This window comes from Phacochoerus africanus, chromosome 9 (assembly GCF_016906955.1).
Source record: "Phacochoerus africanus isolate WHEZ1 chromosome 9, ROS_Pafr_v1, whole genome shotgun sequence".
Lineage (NCBI taxonomy): Eukaryota > Metazoa > Chordata > Mammalia > Artiodactyla > Suidae > Phacochoerus > Phacochoerus africanus.
This window is the reverse complement of record NC_062552.1, coordinates 58,308,699-58,316,523: the sequence shown is the minus strand read 5'-3', so window position 1 is coordinate 58,316,523 and position 7,825 is coordinate 58,308,699.

The following is a 7,825-nucleotide window of genomic DNA, read 5'->3' as shown; positions in this document are numbered from 1 at the left end:
GAGCGGGACTCCAAGGGGCCTTCCCAGGACAGACCTCTCCCTCATGTCCTCTGCTGTAGCTCCTCTCTGAAGTACCCAGATAATAGCATTCCATGCATATTACCTGAGTTTTTCAGATGCTGAAAATCACCACCAAATGCAAGATATTAATTGCTTGATGATCGTGAGCATGTAGCTCCCAAATCTTCTGGCGCCCAGGGATTGATAATGTCAACTGTCCTATTACCTCAACCCAATCAGTCAGAGTATTATGCATGAGCTGATCACATACCCTGAGACCTGCATTCCTACCCCTCACCTTTAAAATGCTTTGCTGAAACCCTTGGGGGAGTTTGGGACTTTGAAGGGGCATGAGACGCCCCTTCAAAGTCCCCCCGCCGCTTCTCTCTACATGGCCTCTGCAATAAACTTTCTCTGCTCCAAACTTCAACCTTGTGGTTTTTTGGCCTCACTATACCTCTGTCCACAAACTTGCCTTGGATTCTGAAGGAAGTTAAGGAATTACCCCGTGGTGGCTATCTGGGGGAAGAGCATCCTTGGGAGGAAGAAGAGCTAGTGCAAAAGTCCTGAGACAGGAACATGGCAAGTGCTTGGTGCATTTGAGGAATTATACTTGTGTCTGGGATGGAGGGTGAGGAGTTGCTGAATAAGGGAAAAGAGCAGGGGATGAGATCAGAAAAATAAGTTGGAAACCAGATTCCATAGGACCCTGTAGCTATTTAGTTTTTACTCTGAGTATCATGGCAAAATGGTGGTGCTGGGGTGGGGGTGGGGGGATTCTATTCTCTGGATGCGCAGTGGAGAAGAGATTATGGAAAAGGAGGTGGAGGATGGGGACAGGAAAGTCAAAGATGAAAGCGAGGAATATGAGGCAGTTACACTAATCCAGATGGTGGTGATAAGTAGCTGGATTGTGAAACTGACAGCGCTTATGACTTGAACCCAGCCAGGACATGTATTAGGACTTGAACCCACGTGCCAGGACTCAAACCCCAGCTTAAACCCAGATTGGGACTTGAACCCATGGTTTTTAATTTAGAATTACCCACCTAGTGTCTGGACTTACTGAGGTTCAGGTTCTTTGTGCCTCAGCACAGAAGGAATTCAGTGAGAGACAAAGTGATAGGCAAGAAATAGATTTATTAATGTAAGACTCTTGTGAGAGATGCAAGGAGGAAGGCAGGGAGGCTCTGCCTGGAAGACTAGGTGGACTACAGTTTTATAATCCAAGGGAAATTGGGATGGGAAAAGACTGCCTCTTCCTCTTTCTTCTAGTAGTAGCTCCACCTTGGTATCCAATAAGAGAGTATTTGACCCTATGAGGTCAAAGTAGGACTGTCATGTGCTTATTCAATTCAGCAGAAGGGCGGTCCTTGAACTCCTGCCCTCGGGCTGAACCTGAATGTAGGCCTTACCCCATCACCCAATGACCTGAGGCATGTCTTGCTCCTCCACTAGTCATGCAAGACTGTGTTGTTCTGATGGCCCTCCTGAGAGATCTTCAACCCACAGAGATCTCCCAAAGCTCTCTAGGCCACCCTCTCTATCCATGGTCCCCCAGTGGGACTCCCACAATCCCCTGTGCAACTATCCTACTCCATCTTTACCAGTTGGACTTCAAAGTATTTGGACTGAGGGGAGTGGGGAAGGCTCTATGGAGCCCAACTTAGAGGTCTAAGGGTGTCATAATCCCTTGCCCCACCTTCCTCCAACTCTACTCTGTCTTCTTTACAGGTTATACAGAGGTCTCTTTAATCACAGATTCATTCATTTGCAATCACACTGCAAATTGGAACTAGTTCCCTTAAATTCATTTAATACTGGCGTTACACTTTAAAAAAATAACATCCACATTTTAAATTTCCTACAGATATTTTTTGCCTTTGAAAGTCAAAATGTTAGGAGTTCCTGTGGTGGCGCAGTGATTAATGAATCAGACTAGGAACCATGAGGTTGCAGGTTCGATCCCTGGCCTTGTTCAGTGGGTTAAGGATCTGACATTGCTGTGGGCTGTGGTGTGGGTCACAGACGCGGCTCGGATCCCGTGTTGCTGTGGCTCTGGCGTAGGCCGGCGGCTACAGCTCTGACTAGACCCCTAGCCTGGGAACGTCCATATGCCACGGGAGCGGCTCAAGAAAAGGCAAAAAGACAAAAAAAAAAAAAGAAAGAAAGAAAGTCAAATTGTTAAATCCATCATCTCCAGTTTTAAAGTCCTCTCATAAAAAGGCAGTGTTTCTTCCTGTCTGCTTAAATCATATTCCACACCGAAATTGGTTATGTAACTTAGGAATGAAAACAATGTCATGCCTTACTTTTCGTTCGTCTCCTGGGAGATTGCTACAGGAAATGTATTGAGGTGGAGTGAGGAGTCAGGAAAGTCAAAACCATAAAGCAATTTAATCGACTTTTTCTTAATTAAATGAGAAGTAGAGAATTCTTTTCAATAAATGCATCAAATAGAAAACACGCTCCAGTTCCAACTGGTTGCTTGGTAAAGCAGGCAAGGACCAAGCATCAGAGCTGGAAGAAAATATAAAAATCCACTTATTTGATCTCTTCCATGGCCTTCTGATGGACCAGGGAGGGAAGAGAGCTGCCCAAATTGAACTAATGTTAAATGGCTGAAGCCCAGCTCCACCTTCTGACACCAGCCTAGTGCTTTTTCCAGACACAGTTATGTAGCTTCCTGTCAGAACAGACACAGAAAACAAAATTATGGGTTCTCAAAACTAGGCTCTTAAAGCAAAACACAGAGAAACTAGACCAGTGTTTCTAAAAACGGGGCAATTTTGCCCCCTGGGGGACTTTTGGCAACAAGACATTTATATCTGTTACAACTGAAGGAAGGGATGCTACAGGTACTTCATGGGGAGAAGTCGAGATGCTGCTAAACATCCTACTATGTACAGGACAGACCTTCCCTGACCCCAACAAAGAATTATTCAGTCCCCAAAGTCAGCACTGCCAAGGTGGAGAAACCTGAGCTAGACCAAGCTTATCAACACTAAGCTGCATGTTAGAATCACCTGGGTGTCCGCAGACCCATGGACTCAAGAATCTCTAGGGGTGGGGCTAAGCATTGGGGTTTTGAAAAGCTCTCCAGGTGATCTCAATGTACCCAAAGTTTGAAAATCCCTGGTTCAACCCATACAAATTGGAAAATGAATCAACAACAGACCAAAGAAGATATTTAGCCCTGACTACGTGTCCACCAGAAACTGAAGGAACTATAATGCCGTTCACAACACAGCCCACGCCTGAGGGAGCTCCCAGTAGGGGTGAGGAACTGACCAGGGAATGCTATCATTTGCTGTTCTGTTTTTTTTTTTTAATCTTTTTTAGGGCCACACCTGCAGCTTATGGAGGTTCCCAGGCTAGGGGTCAAATCAGAGCTACAGCTGCCAGCCTACACCACAGCCACAGCAACTCGGAATCCAAGCCACGTCTGTGACCTACACCACAGCTCACAGCAACATCAGATCCTTAGCCCACTGAGGCCAGGGGTTGAACCTGCAACCTCATGGTTCCTAGTCAGATTCGTTTCCGCTGCGCCACAACAGGAACTCCTGTTGTGGGCTTTTTAGGTGATGAATGAAGAACCAAGGAAAGAAGTGTTCTACCAAAGAGAAGGCAACAAAACATGTGAGAAATCAGAGGTTCCCCGGGGTTATTACCAAAGGTAAGTTTATTGGTAGAAACCAATTTAAGTACTTTGCATCTTTATATACATTTACTTCCATGCTCAGAAAAAGCCTTGCTTTTTCAGTCCTCTATTAGCCCCTTAAGATATGCTATCTCTCCCTTCAAACTATAATTATACATGGTTTAATAATATTAAATATAATGTATGTGTGTTCCTAAGTCGAGAGAGACTGTTTTATTGCTTTTCAAAAAATTATACAAGCAATTTGGTGTAACTGATACACTCAAAATAATTGTGCCCAGCAGTGATTGGGTTAATCAAGCCCATCTTTCCCCCTGGGAATTGGGTTCCTTAAGGATATCTTGCTCAGACTGATCTCAGAGAGACAGCAGTGAGTAATGGCTTGGAGTGAGATCTTAATTCTGTACTCAGGAATAGAACCTGGGCAGCGTGGGTGAAAACCAGGAATCCTAGCTACAACACCAGCTAGAGGCTAAAAACAGAATTGCCTTGATTCTTAACCCTGTTGAAAGCAAGAATGTTTCAAGGAGGCAAAGCCTGTAAAACCAGGTACAAAGTTTATTGTTAGAGGCACAGTACAACATGTGGAAGAGCACACAGGGAAGTAGTCTATTTATCTAAGGCAGAAGCAAAGCAGTAATATACAACCCACGAGAGGAGAGTGGGCACAGGCAATCCCCTCAAATGAAGAGCACACCAGAGAGGTGGTTTAAATCACTTATACAGGACAGTCTTCCAAGTCTCTGTTCTCCTTTGGCCAATTATCTTGTTTATGTCTCACACCTGACTGAACCCAGGGCCCTCCCCAACATGTGTGCCCATCTTTTGGCCAAGATGGATTTCAGAACAAAGGGTTATGGGATGATGGTATCAGGACTTCGTATGGCTTGATGCCCCTTCCCTTTTTGACCCTGAGGGGTTTTTCTGTGCAGGGAGGTCTTCTTAGCCCCAGGAGTGATTGATGTGGTCATCTTTTTTCTCCAGTAGAGCTCAGCTCCTGCCATTAACTTTCTCCTTGAAGTGTCAAAGAGAAGCAAGGCCCAATTTATTCAGCTGACAAATCCCAGCTGTACTCAGCCCAGGGGCCCATCTACCTCCTACCTCAAGATTCCTTAACTTGTCTGTCATTTTTGTGATTACAACTCTCTTGCTTCATAGTGTAGGACACCGTAAAGATATGGTCTTTCTTTCTCTCTCTCTCTCTTTTATTTTTTTTATTTTTTATTTTTTGCTTTTGCTTTTTAGGGCCACATCTGCAGCATATGGAATTTCCTAGGCTAGAGGTCAAATCAGAGCTGCAGCTACTGGCCTACACCACAGCAATGCCAGATCTGAGCCATGTCTGCAAACTATACCACAGCTCATGGCCGCACCAGATCCTTAACCCACTGATCGAGGGTAGGGATTGAAATCTCATATTCATGGATACTAGTCAGGTTCGTAACCCACTGAGCCACAACAGGAACTCCCAGTATTTCTCTTTTTTTTTTGTCTTTTGTCTTTGTTGTTGTTGTTGTTGCTATTTCTTGGGCCGCTCCCTCGGCATATGGAGGTTCCCAGGCTAGGGGTCGAATTGGAGCTGTACCCGCCGGCCTACGCCAGGGCCACAGCAACGCGGGATCCGAGCAGCGTCTGCAACCTACACCACAGCTCGCAGCAACGCCGGATCGTTAACCCACTGAGCAAGGGCAGGGACCGAACCCGCAACCTCATGGTTCCTAGTCGGATTCGTTAACCACTGCGCCACGACGGGAACTCCAATATTTCTCATTTTTAAAGTAGTGTTTATTCAAAGCTTGCTTCCCCTCCTCCCTAGAGGCACTGGTGGCTATGGGGAATTGTTTTCAACTTGTAAACAGACCCCATGCTTCCTTGTAAAAATAGTTGTGCTGCTAACAGCAGCGGTACTATCTTTAAATAAAATTCACATTTAGTATAACTGATCTACATAACGCATTTTTTAAAAAGTTAATATATACGGATTGCCTCCCCTCCCTCATGTATTCTCCATGCTCCTATGGTCTGCTCTGGGCTCAGAGAGTTGACCTTCCACAGTCCGCATCACCTGGGCTTCCCATGCCCTTATGCCAATAGGAGGCACTGATACGAAGGCTGCAGCAAAAGGAGAGAGGCAAAGGTACTTATTCCCTGCCCCATGAGGTGCCAAGATGGTTAACCTAGCCCTGTAGACATACAGTCTCAGCTCATGTGTGTGTGGGGTGAGAGGCATATTAGCCTCCTGAGGCTGCCATTACTGCAGACTGAGGGACCTCAACAACAGGTATTTATTTTCTTAGAGTTGTGGAGGTTGGAGGTCCAAGTTCAAGGTGCAAGCAGGGTTAATTGATGGTAGGGCCTCTCTCCTTGGCTTGCAGGTAGCTGTCTGCAAGATGGCCTTTCCTCTGTGACCACACGTCTCTGGTGTCCCCTCCTCTTCCTAGAGGGACACCAGTCATACTGGATCAGAGCTCCATCCTATGGCCTCATTTAATCATAATGACCTCGTTAAAGGTCCTGTCTCCAAATACAGTCACAATCTGAAGTACTGGAGAGTTAGGGCATCAGTGTATGGATTTAGGAAGGATGTTATCTCGACATGTAAACACTTGGGAATGACTGTACCAGGAGATACCATTGAAGGATGGCTGTCAGACATTTGCACCTGGAATGGGCTTGGGTACCAATGCAGATGGATACCAGGACTTTTGTCAGCGGCTCAAATACAACTAGTGGCAATGTCATTTGTGACCTGGTTTTCTGAAATGGTGAACAACTCTGCAGAAGATCTAAATAAAAGAAATCCTGGAGTTCCCGTCGTGGCGCAGTGGTTAATGAATCCGACTAGGAACCATGAGGTTGCGGGTTCGGTCCCTGCCCTTGCTCAGTGGGTTAACGATCCGGCGTTGCCCTGAAATGTGGTGTAGGTTGCAGACGCTGCTCGGATCCCGCGTTGCTGTGGCTCTGGCGTAGGCCGGCGGCTACAGCTCCGATTAGACCCCTAGCCTGGGAACCTCCATATGCCGAGGGAGCGGCCCAAGAAATAGCAACAGCAACAACAACAACAACTACAACAACAAAAGACAAAAAGACAAAAAAAAAAAAAAGAAATCCTAACCTTCCTTTGATTTACATAGTAGTTGAATTTCTGGAAATGCAGGATGCATTAAAACCATGTAAAAAATACTTTAGAGTTTTGATTCTAGGCGCAGATGATCATAGGCAGGTCTTTCACCTACATGAACGTCCACAAGACATTTTAAAACCTCATGGGACAAAGGACAATTATTTCTTGTGCAGGACTGCCCCACAAATGTCAGGGCACCTAGCACCCCTGACCCTGCCCTTCGAGTGCCCCCAAGGGTATGCCCCCCAAGCACTAAGTTCCAAGGGATTGTGGTGGGAGGCGGGTAGTAGTGTCCTACTACTGGCCACAGCTTCCCCTCTCTCTGCCCTCTGTTCCTGTCTGGGGTTGCAGTCTGGGGGGGAGAGGTGGGATGGGGAGAGATCGGTGGCTTTAGTGAGGATTCTCTTCTCTCTCAGGTGGGTATCATAATTCTGTGGGTCACATTGACCAATTAGAGAAGACTTCTGTGGAATTTCTTGTGTGGAACTGGTATGAGTTCTGTTTTTTTTTTTTTTTTTTTTTTTAAGTGAGCTTTTTGAGATACAATTCACCTATCAGGAAATTAACCCATTTAAAGTGTACAACTCAATAGTTTTTAGAGAGTTGTGCAACCGTCACCACAATCTAGATTATTTTCCTCACCCTCAAAGAAACCAGGGACTCCTTAGCAGTCAGTATTCAAATCCCTACCCCCAGCCCAAGGCAACTGGCAATCTATTTTCTCTTTTTCAAGATTTTGGAATCATATAGTACATGGTCTTTTGTGACTGGCTTCTTTCACTTAGCGTGATATTTACAGGGTCATCCATGGGTTTTTTTGTTTGTTTTTTGCTCTTTAGGGCTGCCCCTGTGGCACATGGAGTTTCTCAGGCTAGGGTCCAGCTATAGCTGCCAGGCTACACCACAGCCACAGCAACGCTAGATCTGAGCCATGCCTGTGAACTACACCACAGCTCACAGCAACACCAGATCCTTAACCCACTGAGTGAGGCCAGGGATTGAACCTGCAACTTCATGGTTCCTAGTCATATTTGTTT